Source organism: Chiloscyllium plagiosum, unplaced genomic scaffold (assembly GCF_037043375.1).
Source record: "Chiloscyllium plagiosum isolate Xiang-an unplaced genomic scaffold, Cpla_swu_hap1 HiC_scaffold_38, whole genome shotgun sequence".
Classification (NCBI taxonomy): domain Eukaryota; kingdom Metazoa; phylum Chordata; class Chondrichthyes; order Orectolobiformes; family Hemiscylliidae; genus Chiloscyllium; species Chiloscyllium plagiosum.
This window is the reverse complement of record NW_028270176.1, coordinates 49,603,058-49,628,161: the sequence shown is the minus strand read 5'-3', so window position 1 is coordinate 49,628,161 and position 25,104 is coordinate 49,603,058. Positions and strand designations below refer to the sequence as shown.

General features: G+C 43.5%; 1 long non-coding RNA gene and 1 other non-coding gene across 4 annotated transcripts in view; both read left to right on the top strand.

Annotated features, from left to right (window-relative positions):
• Positions 1-25,104, top strand: part of LOC148139494 (uncharacterized) — a 1,679,690-nt gene that overhangs the window by 493,560 nt on the left and 1,161,026 nt on the right. The gene's annotated exons all lie outside the window — the stretch shown is intronic.
• trnas-gcu (transfer RNA serine (anticodon GCU)) lies at positions 15,592-15,673 on the top strand. Its single transcript has one exon. It is a non-coding gene; the product is annotated as a tRNA-Ser (tRNA).

Below are 25,104 nucleotides of genomic sequence, written 5' to 3'. Positions count from 1 at the left end.
GCTGAATAAGATTTTGTTTCAAATACCCTGGATTTGGAAAGATTTGACATACTATGCCACCTGAAGCTTTGCAAATGGAACATAGTGGATTTTTTTCGTGAAAAGGAAAGATATTACATAATGAATAGTAAGTGACCCATTGGTTGGACATCGACTTCCTGCTTTGATCACGGGCTAAAAGATGTGATCCCCATGATGTTTGGTCCATTTAATGATCAGTGAAATCTGCCAATGCACGAGCAACAAACTATTGGTTTTTCTTTTGGACTTTAATCGTCTCTTTTTTTATGCAGTATTTTCTTTCAGCTGAAATAAATTCGGAACAAATTTGCATATATCATTAATCGTTCCAATAAGATAAATCTAATTCACTTCCGATTATTACAATGAACAGTGTGACTTTCAGTTTAATTAATAAAATGAAACGAACAAGACAGCGTTTCTTGCGATTTAACCCAATTCAGTTAAGCCATATGAGAACGGCTATTGAACCACAACTTCGCCTTTATATCCCTCTCCATGCCGACTTCTTCACGTGAGAGAGAACGTGACTGATGAAATTATGAGTCAAGGCAAAATGTGGGTGTGAAAATGACGGGAAATCCTTGTTCAATGCTTCATTCTGATACAGTTCTGATTCAGAATGAATCAATGACAGATGTTCATTCCGACGAGCATGGCTATTTCTTGGATTTTGCTGTTATTGTAATTCTGGTGAAAGCAGAAACACAATGATGTGGATTCAATTTAGCTCTAGAAATTTCTCATCCACGACTTTCATCACATGTAACATTGATGAGGTCGCATGTCACCCCTTTCCAAAACGTGCTGAGGAGACCGAGAGATTACGGTGGTGGGTTATTATACTATCGTGCTCCGCATTCACGAGTTCAAGTCACATAGAACATAGAACATAGAAGAATACAGCGCAGTACAGGCCCTTCGGCCCTCGATGTTGCGCCGATCCAAGCCCACCTAACCTACACTAGCCCACTATCCTCCATATGCCTATCCAATGCCCGCTTAAATGCCCATAATGAGGGAGAGTCCACCACTGCTACTGGCAGGGCATTCCATGAACTCACGACTCGCTGAGTAAAGAACCTACCCCTAACATCTGTCCTATACCTACCACCCCCCCCCCCTTAATTTAAAGCTATGCCCCCTTGTAATAGCTGACTCCATACGAGGAAAACGATTCTCACTGTCGACCCTATCTGAACCCCTAATCATCTTATACACCTCTATCAAGTCACCCCTAAACCTTCTTTTCTCCAATGAAAACAACCCCAAGTGCCTCAGCCTTTCCTCATACGATCTTTAAATTTTGGTTGTTAATTCCACAAACCACTACTGCATTTTTATTATTTTCTCAAATCTCTGGTATACACTGAATCGAGAATTTTGTTCTTGCCCTTCACTGCACGGGAGATTCACGAATAATAAACACCACATTAAAGTTGAAATAAAGAATGAGAGCAGATGTTCTATTCAGTTGTAAATTAAATTGGTGTAATGAGAAGGAACACATTTTTTTCTTTATGTCACTCATTCAATCTTGTCTTTCTATGAATTTACATCGACAGAAAGAGAAATAACGAACAAGTGATCGGGAGCACAAATTTATCCAGTGGGATTGTTCATGATTATTTTAACCTAAAAGTCCACACAATGATCTGAACAGTATTTCAAACAGTCACTCGGAATTGGAACCGCAGAAAACTGCTCAAATGAAACGAACGTTTCATTCTTTCACATGCAGCGTGATGACTGACTTGCTAACTGTACAAGGTCGACCAATTTTCTTCAGCAATCACAGCTTCTGTAAATAGCCACCTGTGCTGTGCAGAGTGTCATTTGTTGCCCCCAGGTCACAGCACATTTCTTCTTCATGAGCTTATAAGTTTCGTTCCTGATCTGTTTCTAAACCTTTTCTATCACTTCATTCCATCTGAACTTATGAATAAAATTTGGCGTTAGACCAAATGTTACACAAAGTGGACGGAGGCCATTCAGCTCAACGAGTCTTCCCCACCATACAACGAACTCATGGTTGATCTGATAATCTTCAACTCCATTCTGCTCACTTACCTCGACAAACTTCACCATCTTTCTGATTAAATACCTGACACAGTTTGAAAATACCCAACAACTTAGCCTCTACTTCGGTTGCCAAAAAAAAAGCCAAAAATTCTCTGAGCATGGAAATTACTCTTCATTTCTGAATTAAATGGGCGATATCTCATTCTTAGATTATCTCCTCTGGTGCTCTCCTCAGAGCATAGGGCAAGCCACCTGCCTGTTTCTACCCTATAAAGATCCCACGATTTTGTTTCAAGGAGAATAATCCCAGCCTGAACAATCATTACACGAAGCACCATTTCATCCAAAGTTGACAACATCCTCATAAATCTCTGCTGTCCCTTACAGCACGGGAATTGGAACTTGAAATCAGATAGCCATTGGAATCGTATTAGTCCACAAATGGACCAAATACAGGAATGATAACTTTGACAAATGAGAATCAAATGATATTCTATTGACATTCAATGGCCCTCGGAGCTGATATTTAGGAGAAATGGAACCTGACCGTCCATATAAAGAAGTTGACTACAAAAAAAAGTCTGTCAGTCGACTTTGTTTGATTATTAACATAACTCGTGTATCCGTGAAGCATGCATCATCTGCAAGGCACAAATTAGATGTGTAAAAGAACTCTCTCCATTTGCCTGGATGTGTGCAGCTTCAATACCACTGAAGGAACTGGACATCCTCCCCGACAATGGAGTCACCTAACTGTACCACGTTCAATACCTGAATGTTTATTACCTTAACGCGAAGGTCCAATTGCAGTAGAGTACACCACCTACAAGATGCGGTGGAGTAAGTCATCCAGGCTGTGTTGAGAAAATTTTCAAAGCTCAAAAACTGTGCTGACTGTAAGGACAAGGTTGAAGATGCACTGAAACGCTACCATTTGCAAATTGCCCTCCAAGGCGCATACCGGCATGACTTGGAGATGTATTAGTGGTAAATTCATTGAGTGATGAAGCGGTCTTGATGGTCAAAGTGGTATACTTCAGCCCTCCATCCTTTATCTTACAATTTTTTAAAATGTTGATGATTGCATTGACCAGACTTGTGCTCATTCTTTTAGTTGTGTCCTAAACTGGCGGTTACTAAAGATCGAATATCATCCACAGTCTGAGGTCAACAACCGAAAATATCCAAAAATACTCTCGACCAACTGAGCTCCCTGTCCAAAAATTTTCAGTGATCTGTGAATATCCACTCCAAAATCTCTTTGTTCCTGTTTGTTCTGTTCACCACTCAGAATCCTCACTGTTATTGTTTCAACTCCCCAATTTCGTTACCACTTATTGGTCTGGATTAAATTCCATTCGCCGTTTTTATTTTCCACCTGATTGATAGATCTCTGCAGGCCCTGACGTTATTCATCATAGTCAAATACACGACCAATTATTGCATCCTCTGTAAACTTCTAAATCATGACTCCTGCAACTAAGTCTGAATCATTGATCTACATCAGGAAACAGTGTAACTCGACTGGAAACAGGCGTCCAATCATGGTTCATTGCTGGATGTGATGAACGCCTGCAATAACAGCACAATCGGACCCCTGATGTCATTTGTAAACATGCTGGTGATTCTGCCAGTTAGCCTCCTCAGTGATCCCTTCTCACATATGGGAGTGGTGAATGACGTGTCCAAATTGTGCCTGGGCACGTAGGTTTACACTTCAGCGGATAATTGAACCCTTTCCTGAAGTCCCCCTATGGACCTGACTTCTTGGCGGTGTGTGTATCCATGTGTCTATTTAGCTTGGATAATCAGTTGAAATTGAGTCCACGCAGAGATGACTCCCAATTTTCCCCATCATCCATGTATTTTTTTTTATTCTACTTTATTCTCCAACGGAGTGTGGCCACCATGGTCTGAATATTATTTGTTGTTCATTCTTAATTCACCTTGAACTGAGTCAGAGGGATTCTAAGGGTGAACCGGACTGTTGTGAGTCTGGAGTCATATGTTGGCAGGTCTCGTTAAGGACGGCAAATTTCCCTTTCAAAGGGACAAGAACGAATGGGTTTTCAGCAAATTAAAACTTTTTGCCTCTGTTCCTCTGATCGGGGTTAATATTCCAGATTTTATTCATCGATTTAAATACCAGCAGCTGCCATGTTCCAGTCTCCAAAGGTTGCTAGCCCAGTATATCGCCAAAACATTTGCATTTGACACGAAGCTTGGTGAGTAGCAGAAAGCATAGAGGTCAGTCAAATAATGAAGAAGAATATAGATAGACAGGAGAGTTGAGCGGAGAAGTGGCAGAAAGAGTTCAATCGAGGCAAATGTGAAGTGATGCATTTTGGGAAGCCTAATTCTAGAACCAACTACACTGTAAACGGAACAGCCTTGGAGAAATTTGATGAGCAGAGAAATCTGAGAGTTCAGGTCCTTTGTACCATGACGATGGCGGCACAGGTGGATAGAGCGGTCAAGAAAGCATATGGCATGCTTGTCGTCATAGGATCGGGCTTTGAGTGTAAGAGCTGGTCGGTCATGCTAAAATTGTACAAGATCTTGGTTCGGCCGCGTTTAGAATACTGTGCACAGTTCTGGTCGTCAAGTTACCAAAAGGAAGTGGACGTTTAGGAGAGGGTGCAGATAAGGTTTAGGAGGATGTTGCTGGTATGGAAGATGCTTTCTGTAAAGAAAGGTTAAGAAGTTTATGATTGTTTTCAGTCGAAATAAAGAGATTGAGGGGTCCTGATTGAGGTCTACAAAATCTGGAAGGGTACAGACCGGGTGTATAGAGATAGGTATTTTCTCCAGGTGAGGGGTTCAATAATGAGAGGTCACACATTCAAATTGAGAGGTGAAACGTTTAAAGAGGATAGATGTAGAAATGATTGAGCACAGAGGGCGGTAGGTGCCTGGAACACGTTGCTAACAGAGGTAGTAGAGACAGGCACGGTCGTTTCATTCAAGGTGCGCCTTGATAGATGTGTAAGTGGGGAGCAGATGGAAACAGATGCTGAGGAATTGGGTGATAGGTTTAGACAGTTGATTTGGTTCAGCCCAGGCTTGGAGGTCAAAAGGGCCTGTTCCTGGGCTATAAATGTTCTGTGTTCTTTGTTCTTCTTTGTTCACTACACTACCATCTCAATGTTACGTTTCTCCATCTCAGAGAATGACATTGGCAATTCAAATAATCTCAGAGGGAGTGAGAATATTACATGTGGCTGTGTCGGAATGAAACTGATGTACGCTGTACTGGAGTGTTTGCTGGGAGTAAGAGGATGATGTGATTAAAAAAAAAACAGTTCTTACTGTCAAAATAACAAAACAGTGCATCATTAAGGAAAGTTGTACTGAATGCTTGCAATACATCGAGCTCTCGCTTGAGGCTGCAGCACGCTTCCGGTGAGTCTATCTGCAGTGCGGGTTAATGCTGCTGTTGTATCTTAATAATCTAATAACTGGAGACAAATATGCCCTTCCTCCCCGACATTGACCAGGAGAACTCCCAGCCTCGGAATTTCATGCGCCTCGGTACCATCATAGAAGTACCATGTGCTCACCGATCGCATCATTGGTGCGACACAGTAGCTTCACGTGCTCATTTCCATCCCAATTTTCAGTTTTATCTTTGCATTGGTTCTGGGTGGAGGAACTGGGATTATGTGATCCACTGCAGAAATGGGTACTTCCTTGTGTGGGGAAGCTCGTGAGGCAACAAATGTGAAACCTCATTGCTGTTGAAACATACATTTCAACAATATCCTGCAGTATCCCTTGAGAATTTGATGTTTTGTAAAAATCTATCACCCTCAGTCTTCAACATGCAGTACTCGATGGAACTTCCTCAGCCTCTTGAAACATCCAATTTGAATATACAGCCAATTCTGAGTTCCCACATGTCTATTATTGCTCGCCAAATAGTCCTGTTGTGTCTCCGAAGACTTCCTAACATGTCGTATGTCACTGTAGTTACTGCTCTTTTCAAACACGCATCTCTGCATGGCCCAGGTATCATATAGTGGTGTGCGTTGTGGCCGCAGTAACCTCGTTTGAATCCGAGTTACGACATGTAACGTTCTCCCCTTTTTAACGCATTGTGGCACATGCCAAAGAAACACAGAAATAAATTAATTGAGTTTACATGAAAACTTTCTCTGATATTATGATTTTTTCCATCAAACCCCTCTCTCGCACATTTCTGTGAGATATATATCAGAATTCAGACTCACCCATTCTTGGAGACTTCTCTCCCTCACACAATCACTGACTTCCTTTAAGTTCACCCTCCCATTTCCCCTACAATCATTTTCACATTGAACCCTGTTCAGTCTGTGCTGCTGCGCTCACTGTTGTTGGGTGAACCTGCCGCAATCATACCATTGCGACCTTCAGACCAGTCAATCCATTTCGATACTGTGGTTTTGAGATCAATGGTCAAGTAGCAGCTTTTAATCACATGGATCAGATATTATTGGAACTTCAGGCTCAGGAAAAGAACACAGGGCAGCACTGAAGAAAAAAAAAACAACTTTTTTTTCAAATAGACCTCTTTCTGCGGACTCCCACATCATTTATTTCACTTGCTCCTTCGGCTCGATCTAGACTATTGTGTGCAGTTCTGCAATCACATTAGCACTGGAAATGATGCTGGGGTGATTTACCAGGATATTGTCTGGGTAGAAGAGTTTCTGTTATGCAGAGAGATTTGATAGACTGGATATACTTAGAGCAGAAGAGATCGAGAGGAGACATGATTGAGATATACAAAATAATCAGGGATACGGATGGCGGAGACTGAAATAAACGTTTTGCTATAATGGAGAGATCACTCACGGGGTAATAGATTTAAGAACAGAGTAGGAAAGTTTTGAGTGAATGCGCAGACAAACGTTTTGAAATCTGGAACTCAGTGCATGCAAAGGTTGGAGAGGCAGAAATCCTCATAACTTTCAGAAGTCGTCAGATGTGAATTTTCGTTGACAGGCGTACAAGGCTTTCGGTCAAGTGATTTAAAAAAAGAATTCGGATAGTTAATCGATTATTGATTTCCAGTACTGATACATAGGTTTCTTTTTGCATAGAACTCCATGGTAATACCACTGCCTGTCACTGCGTGAGATTGAATTCAATTCGCATCCGGGACGGGCGCTTGCAGCTTGGGAGGGCTAAGAAGCCAGAAACCCGCATTTGATTCCAGACTTATGTGACTGACTTTGTGGAATTTGCACGCTCCTTTTCTCTCTCTTCTGTGTTGGTTTCCTCTGGCTGCTCCGATTCATTCTCACTGTCCAAAGGTGTGCACTTCAGGTAGATGGCAAACCAAACCTGAATGGACTGTATAAGCAAAGACAAAATCAAAGGCAAAAGTTGGAATTGCAGCTCATGGCAAACAGAATGACCATTTGGGGTCAACAGATCATTCCTTGAAACAGATTTTGATTTGCGATGTTAACTCTGATTTCTCTCCACCGATGCTACCTAACCCGCTGAGTTTTTTAACTCATTTCTATTTTTCTAGGTGGATCAATAATGCGGATTGACAAAGATAGGGTGGGGGAGTGTGAATCTCTTCGGCGGCATAGAGCAGACTCAATTGGCCAAATAGTTTCTGTCTGCTTTGTTTCTAATTCCAGTAACTCTGATTCTATAAGTTTTTGTCCTTTTTTCAGTCTTTGGTATTTCACATCTCCCCCGAAATGTGGTTTGCAGAACAGGACAATCGACTTTTCGGGCATAAGCACCGCCAAACCGTTACCACCCGCTGCCTGGAAGAGGAACGCCTCATATTCTGCCTTGGTACCCTGCAACCATACGGGATAAATGTGGATTTCAAATCTTCCTCAATTCCCCTCCCCCCAAATTATCATAGTCCGAAGCATCCAACTCAGCACCACACTCCGGGCCTATTAATCTTTTCCCCCTCTGACCTATCACTTTCTCCCCCGCCTCCATCCAATTATCGCTTTCTCAGCTACCTTCCACCCAACCCCAACTGCCGCCCATTCATCTCTCCGCCCCCACCCACACGTCTCATCCCTGATGAAAGGCTATTGCCAAAAGCGTCGGTTCTCCTGCTTCTCGGATGCTGCCTGACCTGCTGTACTTTTCCATCACGACCATCTCGTCATGGTGAAGAAAAATTAGCTTAGCTCAGGCTCTTTATCTGAGATTGAGAAGAGTGAGTGAGAAAGAGATGAAGGTGTACAGTAAGGAGATAGATACATGTTATAGAAATAAATTCCTTATGGGAAATGTTTACAATCATAGATCTACGTTAAACGCAAGGGGGAGGTAGTCAGAGGAGATATAGGAAGAACATTTTCAACCTGAGAGTGCTGTATAATTGGAACTCACTGTTTCAACGTGTGGTAAAACTATGTGTCATCAAAACACTTCAGGAGTATTTAGCCGAATACTTGAGAAGCTAGAGCACACATGGATAAGGACGATGGAAAGTGGGGCGAAGACAAACAGATATCTGATCAAAGATCCGAACACCGTACGGAAAATACAGAGCATGAAAGCATGTGAACGATAAAAGCATGGATACTACTGTTGATCTGTTACAAGGGATCTGTGGAATTCTACACGAGTCAAAAGGTCACTGTGGCAGGATGGGGCCACTGTGGCTGGATGGGATTATCATAGTGGAATGCTCCTCCACCAATTAACAGAGTCAGACTTGGGATGAACGGTTACTGTGACAGGCTGAGATGATAGCAATTAGTATCGTCAGCCTTGCCAGCTAAATATCATCACGGCTGGTTGGGACAAGTCATGACAATAAATATTTAGGACTTGATTTTAAATATTTGATTGATAGTTAGTAGAGTCAGCCTGCTTGAAACCCTTTTAGCAGAAAAAAAGACATTAAATATCTAATCAGCTTGGGACAGGAAAACATTGTGGTAGATGGGGTAGCTAAAAATCTAATCATGACAGGCTAGTCTCGTCTGGAAGATCATTGCAGCAGAGGTGGCAGTAAGATACATAATCGTGACAATAGAAAAGCCCTATTGACAGAAGTAGAGCGATAATGGCTTATTGTATTCCTGGAGTCAGTTAATTCTGACTAACACAGTTGCGCATCCTGGTAAGCTAACAAAAATATAATTAAATAAAGGGTATAAAGAGCCACGGATCCTGAGTTTCGGGGTCGTTCAAGACTCTGCTCTCTGAGTGTCACGGTTTTTTGTCTGTTCATAAAAGATCTAGTCCTTGAAGAACTCCTCACATCTCCTGGAGATTGATTACATTTTCTCCACAACAACCACAATGTTGGGTACAGTAAAATTGTGGCTAGCGCGGCTCGGTGGTGCAATCAAAAGTGCGTTAGATTTCGACAGCATTGTTAACATTGCTATACAAAGTTTGTTGTTTTGGGCTCCACCGCAATCGGAGTTCAGATTTCAGCTGAATCAATTATTATTCTGCTGATACATCGTTAATTCCCATCGTCTGGGGTTCTCGAAATTGCTGTTTCCCACAGAAAATTCCTTACTCCCTTGTTGGTGAGTTTTGACGGAATCATATCATTTGAAGCATGATCAGACCAGAATCAACTGCTCACCCCCGAAACCTGCAAACTTCGTGATGAAACCCACTGTCTCTAAACGCATTTCACTCCAATAATTGCACAGGCATTATCGATTGCTTAAATATCTTTTTCCCTTTGGGCGACAGTCTGTTGTGGATGGACGGGGGAAAGATATTGATGTATTTGGTCAGTCATGACGATGTCAAATGGCGGGGTAGGACCAGTGTTTGAAATAGCGTCCATCTGTTCCTCTCTGACAGAGCGTTTTCAACAATAATATGTTGGAATGTGAATCTACACTACGGAATATCAAGGTCCTCCCGTTTACCCCACCGCTCTCACAGCCAGAATGGAAATCAGACAAGGTTTAGATCAGACAATCGAGGATTCTCCCAAGCGCTCTGTCAGACTGCATGCTCCTTCACACAGGTTTCCAACTGGACACATCGAGCAAGCAAACGTGTAGATTCAGGGACAAATTACACCTCTGTTCTGCTGCAGTTCTGGACACGGAGACGTATATGAATTTCTGACATTCTGAGCCTTACTGGGCATTCTTCCTACTTTACAATTTAAACTGGATTTGAATTTATTCTTGCATCACATTCTTACATCTTAAGTATTCATGGAAACCGTGCAACGTGTTCATGGATGTAGGAATAGTGAAGATTATTGATGAATGCAGTATGTTTCATGTTACCAGTATGACCTTTCAGAAGGAAGTTGTGAAGTTTTATTGATTCGAATTGAAGCCAATCGAAGGAAAGGCCTGGCGACAGCGGCAATGTAACATTGTCTGTAAACAATGCAGGAACCAAAGGATACCCATTTTTCAATCAAGTCTAATTTGCATATTTTTATGTGTCCCCTTTCCTGAACCTGATACTTCAATAATCACAGGTCCATGTCAATTTCACCTCGTCTGCATTAGCTTTAATTTCAGAACCGCAGCAAAAGTAGAGCAGTGGAGTTAAAGTTCCTAAGGTGTGAGTAGTATATGTGACCAGCTTGCTGTCTGCGGCTTCAATCGCGCAATTCTTTAGCGCCTGCTACTTAAAGGTGCGTAATATGCCATGGTTCTAAGTTCAATGCTTATCTAAAGATGCTGTTACTGACATTGACAAGGGATTATTAGCGCATCATACTAAAACACAATTGAAATCAATGTTGAGTAAAGTAACATTTATTTGAAAACTCCAGTTTCACATTTTTATCAATTAGAAAACATAGAAACATAGAAACATACAACAATACAGCACAGAACAGGCCCTTCAGCCCACGATGTTGTGCCGAACTTCTAACCTAGATTAAGTACCCATCCATGTACCTATCCAAATGCAGCTTAAAGGTCGCCAATGATTCCGACTCTACCACTCCCACAGGCAGCGCATTCCATGCCCCCACCACTCTCTGGGTAAAGAACCCACCCCTGACATCTCCCCTATACCTTCCACCCTTCACCTTAAATTTATGTCCCCTTGTAACACTCTGTTGTACCCGGGGAAAAAGTTTCTGACTGTCTACTCTATCTATTCCTCTGATCATCTTATAAACCTCTATCAAGTCACCCCTCATCCTTCGCCGTTCCAACGAGAAAAGGCCGAGAACTCTCAACCTATCCTCGTACGACTTCCTCTCCATTCCAGGCAACATCCTGGTAAATCTTCTCTGCACCCTCTCCAAAGCTTCCACATCTTTCCTAAAGTGAGGCGACCAGAACTGCAAACAGTACTCCAACTGTGGCCTAACCAAAGTCCTGTACAGCTGCAACATCACTTCACGACTCTTGAATTCAATCCCTCTGCTAATGAACGATAATACTCCATAGGCCTTCTTACAAACTCTATCCACCTGAGTGGCAACCTTCAAAGATCTATGTACATAGACCCCAAGATCCCTCTGTTCCTCCACCTGACTAAGAACCCTACCATTAACACTGTATTATTATATGAAAAGCTACAGATATTCCCCAGGTGAATATCCATCTGTGGATAGAGAAACAGAGATGAAACTTTTGCTTAATGACTTTCTCAAATCACTCTCCCTGCACTGGATTACATTCTGGGAAAGTCTGTTTACTAATTTAATATCATTCCATTTCCTGCAAACACGCAAAGCTCATTATCTAATCGAAAGTATTAGATTTATCTCTTTGGGGAGTTTGAATGTTGTCAGTAAATCTGGCAAAGGTATAACAAGTAGTTTTTCTGTTGGGAGGAGCAGAGGATGCAACTGGCATAAGGTCGAGTCTTGTCACAGGATTTTTGAAGCGGAGGTCAGTGAGTATTAAATGGACTCACTCTTCTTTCGAGTGATTGTGACCAAATGTTCAAGGCAACAGATGGTAATGATAATGATGTTTTATATCTACAGGCCAAATCTTACTCACTAGAGGCACCATATCATTACAGATCAGGTGAGAGGGGTAGATGATGATCCTTATGCAAACCTGAGACAGTGAGAGAATTAATCCCATGCTGTTGGTCTCACTTTACTCATAACTGGTTCGTCAGCGGACTGAGCTAACCGACTTCCATTCAATGCAGAGCTAAACCAAACAGCTCAGTGTATTTACAATATATAATATTTCATGCAGAATGAACTGCAACCTCTATCAACGCCAGCAGCTCTTCTGATACTTAACATTTTCAGTTGCAGGTTATGCAATTTCTTTCCGATGAATGTTATCCAATTCGAGAGTATGTCCCTTTTGCCTCGCCATCCAGGTAGCCAAGAATCTCTGTCACTGTTAAATTCACTCCCTGTGTGTCTGCACATGACTTTTGAAATACAATGGAATCAGATCCTAAAATGTTTTTATTTCTGAAAATTCATCTCCGATTTCAATAATTCTCAGAATAAACAAAGTCTGCTCCAAACTTCTTCATCATTCCCCGTTGGTTCTGAAACTCCAACTTCTAATTTCCACTCACCTAAACGAAGGAATTTCCCTCAGATTTACTCTTACCAACGTTACATCAGCTGGATAACCTCCCTTCAGACACAACTAAGTCTTTCCTGATTTCTCCTACATGATTCTTTATCTATCCCACCTTCCCATTAAATCTGCTCTTTCCTTTTCTCGTGGTTTTATCTCAAAGAAAGCGTCATGTCTGTCGTTTCTATCGACTTTGTATCAAGTGAACTCAACCGTATCCGTCCTAACGTATCCTTCCAGTAAACACTACCGTGTCTTTCACCATGCCTTTATATCCCAGTAAATTTCAACCTGAGAAAGAATACTGGGTCCAATTCAACGCATGAAAACTCACCACTAAGCTATGCAATTTCATTTCCAGCACAGGAAAGATGGAAGCAATTTCAATTACAGCTGAATCGATTGGCTGCAGCAGCATCGGGTCAAATCCCAGTCACATACGTGAGTGTTGTTCTTATATTTATTTCTTCTCTACGTGCGCTGAAGTAACACAGTGAAGGATCAATGACTGTTGTCACACATACATGGAGGGGCGTATTAAATACTGAGGTTGCGAGACCAGAGCAGTTTTTATTAACATAGACCATTCACTGTTCGAATCTCAGGCTCAGGAATTTGACAGAGAACGAATTTGAGAGAAAGTTGAGCAGGGGAGTTTACCCTATGACGTAACACGAGTTTCTGCGGTTGCTTTGTTATTCTCCTCATTTGTGTGTTTTGCATCATTGGGGATTTTGAAGTTGTCCCCTCTATACAAAAGGCCCGTGCTTTTGCAACATTGTACAAAAGATGCAGTACAATAACAGCCGATGCTGATTCAGTCTACGTATCCAAATATTGACCCCTGGAAACAGCACTGTGCACGCTCCTCGAGTCTGGAAAACATCTTCCTCCCCGATAATGTTACATTCCCGCCCTCATGGCTCTTTTCATTCCATCGGCTTCTGTTTTTCACGGAATCCGATTCAATAGATCTTGTCACTGTCATTTCTTTCCATGTGGTCAGATCTTGTGAACAGAATATAACACAGTGGGAGTGCCCTGGCCCATATCCCAGAAGTCAGACCATACTCAAGGAACCGTACTCTGCTCTTGATCATTTTATGAACAACAGGGAGAAATATCTATGCTCTTCAAAAATTACTCACCTATTTTAAGAAGCAAGATCAGCAGTTCCTGGTTCCTGCTTTTGTTGCCACACGGACCAAGATTGTTAATGCTGGAATCAGTCGAGACTGTCCGCTCTCCCACATCCAAGTTATCCCCAGGTTGTGTTAAGAGGATGGTCAGAATCGCTTCCTTCTCTTCCTTGTCACTTGGAGACGCAACACCTACTTTAAAGATTGTACCACATTCACATAATGTTATGTATATTTCGTACATTCATAACTCCACCCAAGAAATGCACCAAGAAGACTCTGTCCTTTTGTGTTGTTAACCCTCTGTACTTTTCTGCAGCACGTCATTAAAGATAAAATATGCTCAGAACAAAATTCAATTCAATACAATATTCAAACGGTCCTATGTGATTTTTTTTTAATTATTGCAATAACCTTTGTGAGTTTGTAACAAACTGTGTAACATGAAACCAGTTCAACATCTATTTTCCCGGAATTTGACGCAGTGCACATGGGAAACGTTATCTACCTACTGAAAAATCACCTTTGGCTCTCTCTCCACACATGTCTCTACACGTTTTAGATACTTGCAGTATGTTTGTTGATCAAGGATTCATTATCCAGAAAAGGTCGTTTCTCAATCCACAATCTCGGGTATTTTCCCATAAACTTGGCTTTGCTCAATATCACCTTCGATCCGTCACCCTCAACACGATGACAAATTGAAGCTGCTCCATGTGAGACTCAAACTTAAAACTTCGGCACAGCATAGCCCACTATACTGGAACAGAGATACCGTGCACTGGTCACCTGCAGCACAGGAGCAACACATTAATGCTTACCTCCACATTCCTGGTTCTACCTTAACGTTTGGGAAACCGAGTTTCTCTGATTCCATGGCTAATAACGGGGATTATACGATCATCTTCACCAGTGGTTCTGACCCCGTGTGAGGAAAGTGGTGAGCTACTGATTGCAAAGATGGGTAGATGGTTGAAATATACAATTTCAACATTTGCCTTCACTAACCAATGAACATTTTATTTTGTTTTTCATCTGTAGAAATCTTAACATCTTCATCTTTAACAGACTCAATGACAGATCTCCATTGTGTCTCTGGCATCGAATTCCAAATTGTAAACCCCCTCAGAATTCTTCCACCGCAGTCTGCTGTTTGGGAATTTTTTCTGTTGTGGGAAATGCACTTCCCGTGTGTCAACTGTTGTTCCCAGCATGCGCTCTGGCACTGCAGTCATTTTCCTTCTGACACTTGCTCACTCTGTTGCTGTGATCATACAGTGACTTGGTGTTGCACGGCCCAGGAAAATGATACAGATCAAGGTTTTTGCATTGTTGAATTCAATTGTCAGTTTAGCCTTATTTAGGATTTTGAAATTGTCTGTCCTGTACACAAGTGTGTGTCAAAAATATCTGAATGGAAGAAAGGTGTTCTGAATAATGACATTGAGCACTATGCACTCTCGTCCAGTCTGGAAAACAATTCCTCACAGGCAATTTAATAGACAATAGGTGCAGGAGTAGGCCATTCTGCCCTTCGAGCCAGCACTACCATTCATTATGATCATGGCTGATCATTCTCATTCAGTATCCTGTTCTTGCCTTATCCCCATAACCCTTGATTCCACTATCCTTATGAGCTCTATCCAACTCTTTCTTGAAAGAACACCTCCTGCTTTCTCGGGTTCTTCATTCCGTTGACTTCAAATCTTCACAGAATTCAACAGAACTTGTCACATAGTCTTTTCTTAATTTTTGTTCAAATCACTGTGAGCAGAGTGGGAATGCGTTTGCCCCACAACCCAGAGGTCAGACCATAGTCTTGGAACCGTACTGTACTATTGATCATTTCACCAACACCAGGGAGAAATATCTGCTGTTCTGAATAATTTATACAATTCACTTATTAATAAGGTCATAGCGTTCCGGGTCTATGTGACGAGGTGGCCGAGAGGTTAAGGCGATGGACTGCTAATCCATTGTGCTCTGCACGCGTGGGTTCGAATCCCACTCTCGTCGCTGTTTCTAATGCTGCTATTTTTGTACTCTCACTGCTGCCTTATTCAAATTGGAACTCCAATGGTCAGTTTATATGCATCGACGCTATTATAAAATCTCAAAGAATACTTTGAGCCAGTTGCCTAAACTGCATTGAAATGTAGATCGCATTGGGATGATGAAAAGGAACGCGATTTTATTTTTCAAGTCAAGCTGCTGTGACTTCTTATTGTATGAAAGAGATCCAGGAACACCAAATAACTAGAGATGCGAAGTGTATGTTTATGCAGTGGGATTCTTAATGACTGTTTTGTCAGATGAAATCTGGAGCAGGTTGAGTAGAAGTGATTCATCTTGGTGAGAAGAGCACAGAGAGACAGCACAAAACAATGGAGATATTTCAAAAGGGGCAGGACATGGGTGTAGGAGCACCGAGAACTAGCTGTAAATGCACAGTGGCGAATTGCCGATGTTGGTGCCGTGCATGGGCACGGAGAGACTTACGCATTGGTCTCTCCCTCGCCCGTTGCTCTCGCCATTGATGAATGCTGGACATAAGGCACAGATAAACACAAGATGTGGGAAGCAAGCTCCAAAACGTTATGCACACACTGGATGCATCACATTGCACTATGAACAACTGGAGAAGTCAGCATGTTAACTGTAGGGACTGAACCTAAACTGTGGATCAATAACCGCAGATTCATGCAGCATAAGCATGAAAAATGATTTAATGTGTCTTTATACGCATGTCATTAACAGACGTTTCGTTCTAATACCCGTGTGGTTGAAAGAAGAGGACACCACATGTCAAGCTGGATGGCAACGTAACCAACTTTGCTTTGAAATTGAGATCTATTTGATCATTTTACACAGTGAACAAGTTCATTTTAAATAATGCAAACCAAATTCCCTCACCTGGAATAAAAGTGCGATTTAATTATAAACATTGTCCTTGCTAAGTAGCAGTTATTCAACATGAAAAATAGGATGAAATTTTTATTGAGCATACATCAATTAGGATCATTCTTTCATTTCGGATTGACTGCAGCATGCACATGCTAAACAATGTTTAAGAAAGAATGTCTTTTGGAAATAATGATTCGGTGGTGACTAAAAATAATATAAAATTCACATGATGCGGATATTCCACCAATGGCTCCAGTGGTGGAAATGGTCAGTGGGCAGTATTTCTATGATGATATAGAGGTGTGTAAGCTGCCAGGGATGGGAGCTCCCACCTCATCAAGAGCAGCGTGTGTTGACATGGACAAATAGGAGACTCAGTGTCATACTCTAGCCAATGGGAGTGAATGAGGGGCGTTGCCAATAGGCCAACATGTGACCATGAGCTGTGCAGGTGCAGTGTCACTGGGCGGAGGGTGGGAAGAGACCCAGTGAGCGTGAAGGGAGTGGGAGAGAAATGGAGTCAGTGTGCACTGGGAGGGTTTATAAACACACAATGTAGGCTGCTATACCTGAATTAGAAACTCTCAGTAAATGAAAATCAAAAGAACTGCGGATGCTTAAATCAGAAGCAACAACCAGAAGATACTGGAAAAGCTCAGCAGGTCTGGCAGCATCTGTGAAGAGAAGTCAGAGTTCACATTTCTGATCCAATGACCCTACCTCAGAAGTGATGTGACTGAGAAACAATGTCAGTTTATATGCAGAAGGTAGCGGTTAAGGAGTAAATGATAGGTGGGGATAGATTCCAAAGAGAGATATAGGAGCAATTGGACAAAGGAATGGAGAACGATCTGGCTGGCGGAGGGTGATTTGATGTTAATGGAGACTGTCAGTGGCTAACCGTAGGTAGTGTGTAATGGCAGGCTATGCAATAACAAGGCCTGGAGTGTGGGCTGGGGGACTCGGGCGAGAGGACGATTTTTGAGGCCAGAGGGCTGAAGGGTCCCCGAGTACAAAATGAGGTGTTGTTCTTCCAGCTTACGTTAAAGCTTGGCGCAGGAGAAGCACAGCAGGTCCGACAGTATCCAAGGAGCAGGAGAATTGACATATTGGGCCTAAGCCCTTCAGCAGGAATGTGAGGGTGGGGAAGAGGGCTGACAGATAATAGGATGGGTGTGTGGGGCTGGCGGGAAGGTAGTTGGGAAGGCGATAGGAAGATGCTGGTGGAAGGTAATGGTGAGAGGGTGGAGTGGATAATTGGGAAGGAAGATGGACAGATAGGACTGTCCAAGAGGGTGGTGCTGAGTTGGAGGGCTGGATCTGGAATAAGGTGGGGTGAGGGGAAATGATGAAACGTTGATTCTGTGGTTGAAGGGTCCCAAGATAGAAGATGAGATATTCTTCCTCCAGGAGTGATGTAGTTAGGATTTTGTGGTGGATGTGGCCCAATGTACAGTAAAATATCTGCTGGATGTGGGCGGAACCTCTGGTGCCTTGGATGGAGGTGAGGGGAAGGTGTGCGCCCAGGTTTTGCACCTCTTGCAATGGCAGGCAAAGATGTTGGGAGTGGAGGATGGGTTGGTGGGGAGCATGGATCTAATGCGGAAGTCACAGGGAATGGTCTCTGAGGAATACTGAAAGGGGTGTGGAGGGAAAGGTATCTCTGCTGGTGGGGTCTGATTGTAGGTGGTGGAAATGACAGAGGATGATGTGTTGTATCTGGCTGAAAAGTGAGGACTTGGGGGTTCTATCCTTGCTGCGGTTGGAGTGGTGCGGTTCAATAGCAGAGGTGCGGGAAGTGGTGGAGATACACTGAAGGGTATTGTTGATCACATGGGTGGGGAAATTGCAGTCCTTGAAATGCAGGGTCATTTGGTATGTTCTTGGAGTATTCTGCATCAAGCTTCCCTGGAACACTGTAGTAAGAATAAGACAGATGTTGGCCAGGGAACAGGCTCATGTGTTAAAGTGGCAGGCAACTGGACTCGGGGTCTTTTTTGGTCTGAGAGGGATCGCAGATTTGTCCAAATTACACTTCGTCTCTTTGTAGGGACTGTCAGATTTAGTCCCAATCGCCCATTTCATGATGCTTACCTGTAAACTTCTTATCTTCTATTCCATGCAACTCCTTATGAACACAAATTCCAGTACCTTTTTAGGTGGAATGTTCCAGATTCTAACAACTGTCTGTTCATCCAGAAACTGCTGAGGTCCATGTTGACTCTGCGGTTATAAAGGATTGAATTGAATGATGAGATGCTTTTCCTGAGCTCCCATTGAGATGCATTGGAACAGTACAGGAGGCTGAGGGCAGTGTAGGTGTGAGCAGGCAATGAAAATGTCAGGGCTGCACTGTGAGTGCTGCTTGATTCAATGAGTATTTTCGAGTTGAGTGTAAACAGAGCGTGGTGGGACAGGGAGAATGTGAAGCTGAAACTCATTTTTCTTTCACCCCCCCCCCCCCCCATTCAGAAGTTCACATGGTCCCAAACGGAACAGCCAGTTTGTAAGCGATACCTGTGGAGATTTTGTAACAGCTTTTAAGGTATAAAATATCAGCTTAAGTAAAGAACACAGGATTTTGATTATAATGGATATGTTTGAAGGGTAGGAAGATTGCACGCTCAGTTAAATTCTCTTAATAAGAGTAACTACCTGAATCTAGAAAGGCTGTGTGACAGAAGACCTCAGATCCGCGGTGTGCTCCTCTTGTACAATGTGGAAAAATTAGGGATGTTTTCAGTGTCCCTAACGGCTGTGTGTGCAGGAAATGTTCCCATCTGCAGCTACTGGGATACTGCTTTTCAGAGCTGGAGCTGTGAGTGGACTCACTGTGGAGCATCTGCAATACTGAGAATGTTATGGACAGCACGTTCAGTGAGTTAGTCACACTGCAGGTGAGGGTTACACAGGCAGAAAGGGAATGGGTGTGCATCAGATCAAGTAAAAGGCTCAGAAAGGGAGTGCAGGAGTTCCCAGTGATTATTCCCTTCCCAAACAGATAGTGTATACTGCTTGGGATTCGTGTGTGTGTGTGTCGGTCTCAGGGAAAATCGGCAACAGCCAGTTTCATGACACCATACATAGCTCTGCTGCCCAGAACGGGAAGAAAGAGAGTGACAGGGGATTCAATAGTCAGGATTACAGACAGGCACTTCTCTGGCCACAGCCATGAATCCAAGATGGTATGTTCTCTCCCTGGTGCCAGGATCCGCGATATCATGGTGCGGCTACAGGACATTTTGGAGTTGGAGGGTAAACAGCCCGTGGTTGTGGAATACACAGATACCAACGACATCGCTAAACAGAGGGAGGGGGGTCTGAAAGTTTGATATTGGGAGAGCAGGGACTCATTAAAATGCAGCTCCTGAAATACAATGTCAGACTTACTCCCAGTGCTGTGTGCGAGTGAGAGCAGGAATAAGAGGGTAGATCGGCTGGTTGTGTAGCTGGAGTAATGGTGTACCAGAGAAGGGTTTAGATTCTTCAGGCAGTGGGACTGTTTCTGGGTTAGTTGGGACCTGTACCAGACTGACTGGCTACCCCTGGGCAGACCGAGGTCAACTCTCCTCGTGTGGGCTATTGCCAGTTCTCTTGTTGTGGTTCTAACTAGTCTGGCAGGGGGATGGGAAATAAACTGTCGGTTTAGATGGGTCACATTCAGGACAGGGAATGGGAGGTAGAATATGAGTGATGTAGTCAGCGGCTCAGAAAGCCAAAGGAAAGGAGGATTAAATGAGGATTGAGTCCCTCTTCATCCATCAGTCCTGTCATCCCAGGAATCAGAGACAGCATAGTACGGAGCTGTACAGCTCTCTGTCTCCATGTGCTTCAGCAAAATGGTAGAAATCTGCAATAAAACTAAAAAGTGCTGGAGATCCTCAGCTGGTTGGGCAGCATCTGAAATAGTGACAGCTGCAGGAAACATTGCAGCCTTTTCACTGTCTACTAAACGTCCAATTTTGGCGTCATCTGCAAAATTACTAATAGCTCCTATGTTCACATCCAAATCATTGATATAAATGATGAAAAATAGTGGATCAAGCACCAATCCTTGTGACACTCCACGGGCCTCCAGTCTGAAAAGCATCCCTTCACCACAACTCTCTGTCTTCTACCTTTAAGCCAGTTCTGTACTCAAATAGTTGGTTCCCCTTTATTCCATGAGATATAACCTTGCTAACCAGTCTCCACGAGCGCCTTCCTAAAGTCCACGTTGATCATGTTGACCAGTCTGGCCTCATCAATCATTTTTGTTGCTCCTTCAAGAAACATTCTACCCCCTGGAAATCATAACAGTTACAGCACCGGAATAATCAGCCCACCATGTCTCTGCAGATCATGATGACATTCCAAACTAATTCCAAAGAAACCATGACTAGTCACCCTATCATTGCTCCTCATAATGTTATAAAGTTCGATAAAGCCATCTAAAGTGTCCAGTGCCGCAGGGAAATAGCCTCAGCCTATCCCTATGGTTCAAATGTTCTAATACTGGCGATACCCTTGTAAATCTTTTCTGAACTCTTTCAAATTTCCCAACATCTTTCCTATAGCAGGGAGACTGGAATTGAAGGCATTCTGGGGATTCCAAAAGTGGCCGACCCAATAAACTGTACAACCGAAACATGAACTCCCGAATCCTATACTCAATGCACTACCCAATAACAGCTGGCATACCAAACACCACCTTCACCGACCTGTCTGCCTTCAACTACACTTTCAAGGAACTATTAAACTACACTACACGGTCTGTTTGTTTGTCAACACTTCCCAAGAACTTGCCATTAAGAGGTTGCGTCCTATTCTGGTAACATCTTTCTGAAATCAGAGAGACTACAATTGAATGCAATATTCTAAAACTAGCCTCACCAATGCCCTACCAAGCAACAATGTGACCTCCTAACCCCTACACTCAGTGACAGAATCCCTACAGTGTGGAAGAAGGCCGTTCGGCCCATGAGACCATACCAACCATCGGAACAGCATTCCACTCTAACTCTGTAACCTACCATTACCCAAAGCTAATCCAGCTAACCTGCATGTATTTGGATTTGTGGGAGGAAATTAAGAGCACCCAGAGGAAGCCCACGCAGACACACAGGGAGAATGTGAAAACACCACACAGACAGTGGACTCGAACCAGAGTCCATTCATTGATCAGCACATTCCATTCAATGTTAGTGTCCCAAATGCCACGTTCAGCAGCTGATCTCCCTGAAACTCTACTTTCCAAGAACTATGCAGTTGTTCTGAGCCCTCCAGAGAGAATTAAGGTGAGGATGAGAAAACAGGAACAGGGTTGAGTTGTAGGTCTATGAAATAACTCTCCATCTTCCCCCTCTGTTCACCCCGTCTCCCCCCGCTCTGTCTGTTCCAGCCTCTTTGTCGGTCGCCCCAACCCCTCATGGGTCGTCCTCCCCCCGTCAGACTGTTCCCCCATCTGTCGCCCTTTCGGTCTGTCCCTCCTCTCTGTCGTTTGTCCCCTACTGTCGGTCGCCCCCTGTCGGTTGCCCCCTCCTGTCGGTCGCGCCCCCCACCCTGTTGGTCGCACCCCCACCGTCGGTTGCCCCTCCTGTCAGTCGCCCACCCCGTCTCTACTTTCAAGGAACTATGAACCTGCACTCCCAAGGACTCTTTGTTTAGCAGCACTCCCCAGGAACTTACTATTAACTGTATAAGTCCTGGTAAAGTTTGCTTTTCCAAAATGCAGCTCCTCACATTTTCTAAACTGAACTCCTTAGCACATTCACTCATCTGATCCAGATCCCCTTGTACTCTGAGGTAATCTTTTTCACTGTCTACTACATCTCCAATTTTGGTGTCATCTGCAAACTTACTTCCAATACTTCTGTTCACATCGAAATCATGGATATAAATGACGAAAAGTAGTCGATCCAGCACTGATCCTTGTGACACACCACTGGTCACAGGCCTCCACACCTGAAAAGTACCCTCTGCCTTTTACTTTCGGGACTGTTCTGTACTCCATGCGATCTAACTTTTCGGACCAGTCTCCCATGAGGACCCTTGTCGAACACATTACTGAATCCATGTAGATCATGTCCATGCTCTGACCTCAGCAATCCTCTTTGTTACTTCTTCAAAATACCTGAGTCAAATTCATGAGATATGATTTCCCATGCACAAAGCTGTTATTAGTATCCAGGGTTTAACTCTGTATATTGGGTCTGCGTTGCCCAGTTATAGGTGTTAATATTCTGAAGTTCAAGTACACCAGCATTTTGTCAGTGACTCTGTATTGAGTCTTGTTAATGTCATCAACACAGATGAGTTCCTTTTGAAAGACAGTCCCTGTATCCCTGTATCCAGGAAATGGTGGCAGTGTCCTTACCTCTGGATCAGGAGGATCGGGTTCAGAGTTGAGAAACAACATCTTTCAAGAGGATGATTAGAAAACATGCCCAAGCCACCAGGCCATGCTGTCTCCCAGCTGTGCCTGCCTGAGCGTCCAAACAGAACCTATCCTGTAGTTTCTCTCCTGTCAGACTCTCCCATTGCTCAGTTTGTCTAGGATCCCCTCCTGCTGCTGCACTGCTCCTGTCCCTCACTGACCTGTCCATCCCGCAGTGGTCTCCACATTCATTCATTGTTTACAATCCCATTGTCCCAGTCCTCCAGCCCTGGCCCCTCCCGTCTATACAGACGGCTCAGTGGTTAGCACAGCTGCCTCACAGCACCAGGTACCCGCGTTCGTTTCCGGCCACGGCCGACTGTCTTTGTGGAGTTTGCGCATTCCCCCCGTGTCAGAGCGAGTTTCCTCCATGTGCTCCGGTTTCTTCCCACAGTCCGAAGATGTGCAGGACGGCTGAATTGGCCATTCTAATTTGCCCATCGTATTAATTACATTAGTTAGGGATAAATATAGTGTCGGGGAATAGGTCTGTGTAAGCTATTGTTTGGAGGGTCGGTATGGACTTGTTTGGCCAAAGGGCCAGTTTCCATACTGTAGGGATTCTGATATATTGGGCAGCAGCTGCTGTCAATCACCCGGACTCCTGTATGATCGGGAGCACGTGCTGTAGGAGGGGAGACAAGTTCATGGGCACAGTGCTGGCCAATTGTGGGATTGGTATAGGTCAGTGCCTGGGAAGGAGGCTGTGGGTGTGAGGGATTAATCTGTCATTGGCACCTTCCTCGCTCTGGGAGCAGGATCCAGGGGAATGGCCCGTTTCCTGGCACCCTGACATGTGATCAGACTATCAGCGGTGCAGCGTTTTGCAGAAAGTTATCAGAACGCTTTTGTGAAGATTCAGGGTTATTATGGAAAGGGACAAGGATGGGCCTGTAATTAGAATTCTAATTTGGCTCATCCTAGTAAGATGGGTTTTGGCCAGAGTGTGCAGGAAGCAGTGTGTGCAGTGTTTCCTTCCTCACCCCCCCCCCCCCCCCCCTCGCGACCACCGGCGGACGCAGAGTCAGACTCATTGGTTTGGTTCTTAGTCTGCAGACAGGAGCTAGGAAACTGAATTCAAAGAGAGGAGAGAGAGTGTGAAAACCGGGTGTGGAGGAAAGGAGTGAGGAGATTGGTTTGTATTTCAGTCACAGAAGAGAGAAATTGTGAGACTGAGATTTAAAGGTTTGGGGGATCAAGGAAAATACAATTTAACACTATAATTGTCTTATGAATTTCCATCCTGTATTAACAGTGGTACCTTGTTTTCTCTGTTGTAGGGTACTGAAAGGGTGGATTTGTGGTTGAGAAATTCAAATTGAACTTTACGTTCAGATCTGATAGTTACTTGATCCGTGCCGCTCTGAATATCATTGGCCTTTTCACATGGAAGGAAAGGTGTGTATTCTGTCCGTGGGCGAATATTCCAAATCTCAGTGTGACGGTAAAAGTACTGAGACACATCCAAGTCCGTGTCAGCGTGGTGACTGGGGATAGAGATTTCATTTTTTTTTAGAAATTCTGTAAAATCATGGCACATTTCCCAGGAACAATTACGCCACAGCTTTGCTTTGTAGAAGGACAAGCCTTTAATTAACCATGCAACCAGAGAGACACAAGGATACCTGCACCTTGGGAAACACTATGAAAACGGGATTGTTGTAAAGGAGTTAATTCTCGATCATGGATTGTTATCCATGGGCATTGTCACGTCGGTTCCAGCGCCGTGGGGAAACACTGGAAATGTGATGAATGCAGTGTCATTTTCAGTTATTAAACTGTAAAACGTACAGAAAAATTTACAACGATGTTGTCAGGGCTCAAGTTTCTGAGTTATAAGGAGAAGTTGGACAAGCGAGTGTTTTATGTTTAGAGCAGAGGAAACTGAGGGGGTTCTTTTCTAGAAGTGTATAAGACCATGAGAGGCATGGAAAAGGTGAATGCAGTCAGTCTTTTTCCCAGAGACTCAAGGATTGGAGGCCATCAGTTTAAGGTTAAAGGAGAAAGAATGAAAGGGAAGCTGATGGGCAACTGTTTTACACAGAGGGTGGTATGTATATGGAATGAGCTGCCAGTGGAAGTGTTGAAGTGAGTACACTCACATCAGCTACAAGGCATTTGGACAAAT